The sequence below is a fragment of the Gadus chalcogrammus genome, chromosome 10 (genome assembly GCF_026213295.1).
Source record: "Gadus chalcogrammus isolate NIFS_2021 chromosome 10, NIFS_Gcha_1.0, whole genome shotgun sequence".
Taxonomy (NCBI): Eukaryota; Metazoa; Chordata; class Actinopteri; order Gadiformes; family Gadidae; genus Gadus; species Gadus chalcogrammus.
The window spans coordinates 22,117,176-22,119,073 of NC_079421.1; positions in this window are offsets into that span (position 1 = coordinate 22,117,176).

The window sequence follows — 1,898 nt, forward strand, 5'->3', positions numbered from 1 at the left end:
CTCATAACAGTCCAGTCACAGAGGCGCCCCCCAGAGGCTGAGCACTGCCCGCGGACAGAGAGGGGCCCGTCTCCATCGGCCCCGCGATATCAATAAAGGGCCCCCGGCCCTGGGGACAGCGAACAGTCCAATTTTCCCTCTCCCGGGGGGATCTCTATTAATTGTCCCCCGTGTCGTATGTGGTATGCCTGCAAAACACGCGGCTTTCTAGGCTTTTTTTTTTTTTTCAAACATTCTTCCAGCGTTCTAAATTCCAGGCGTGTGCCCCAGAATGCAATTAGTCCGACGCCATTAGATCAAGCGACACATGTCTTCTCCCCGCCCTGTGCCTGGCCCGGGATTTTTAGACGGGGGAAGTGGGTGGGGTTAGGGGAAAAAATAAGAAATTAGTATGGAAATTAGCTCCCTTCAAAGCCCCTGGCGCTTAGAGGTGGTGTATGGAGAGACGGCTAGGTGCCAGTTGCCTTTGCAGATATCTGAGTTATAAAATAAATAAAGAAATAAATAGAAATTCAGGGATAGAGGGAGATTGCTTTCCTTTGGGCTGCTGGTATCCCTTGGATGCAGCCAGGGATTAAGGAGACAGTGTATGAAAGGCATGGCATGCTGTTTAGTGTATACTAATTGCACATTGGGCACATGGAGGTGTGGTACACTGGCAAATTGTGTTTCCTCATACAATGTTGTTGTTTGTTTTTGCAGTGAGTCTTCAGTGCACCTCAGTTTCCACACAGTCCTCTGTGCGCTTGTTGTGGTTCTGTGTGCCAGGTTGTTGCTCCTCGTATGACTTTGTGTATTAATTACGGAGTAAAGGGTGTTGGAGGATTTGCACGGGTTTCTCGAAATTCACAATTATTTACGATAACCTAAGAAATTTACAAAAATAAAATCGATCCTATGTCTCGTGAACTGCTCAAACGAGTCAACACTTAGAGGAGATTTGGCTAGCTTTCCAACACTCAGCTCCAGAGACGCAGCTTCAGAACTCGAAAATTAAAAGATCCCAACAATTTCTGGCGTGACTCTCATTCCAATTAGCCAACCTTCTCCCAAAACATTCCATGAGATAACGGTCGAGATCCTGAACGTATCTTATACGTCCGTCAGCTTACAGTGTGGAATCTGCAGTCATTACGCATCCCCATGCAACACACACACCGTACCCACTGACGATTGAGAGGAGTCGGAGTACGATTACCATATTTTGGTATTCGGCTAAAGGCACCCGACGGATGGCTGTGAACACACCTCATCGCATAAAACCGCATCTCCAACTGATCGCCCGTCCAGCGCTCTATCTGTATTTTTTTCATTGTTCTTCAGCTCCTCCTGCCCCCCCCAGTGATCTGTTATGCCATGCAGCCGCGCTGCACGCTAAATCAATAACACCCCCCCCACCCAGCGAGGATTGGAGGTAATTGCTCTACTTTCCACCACCTGGCTCTGTCCCTGGCCTAACTAGGCAGTGTAGGCCTCGTTTGGGCATGGAGGGGATCTGTCCCCGGGGCCCTCCCCTCTCCTCTCCATGTGTCAGGGAATGTTTGTTGCTGAGGTTCTTCATCCTCCAGGGGCCGAAGCGCGGATCACAAAATTCCATAATCCAATGGCCTCATAGTTGGGCAAGCATAACACGCACACACACACACACACAGGTAGACACACCGATACACACACACACACACACAGGTAGACACACCGACACACACACGCACACACACCGACACGCACACAAACACACAGGTACACACACACACTGACACAGACACACACACCGACACCCCACACAGAGACACACACACACACACACGCACACACCGACACACACATGCATATACACACACACACACACACACACACACACACACACACACACACACACACACACACACACACACACA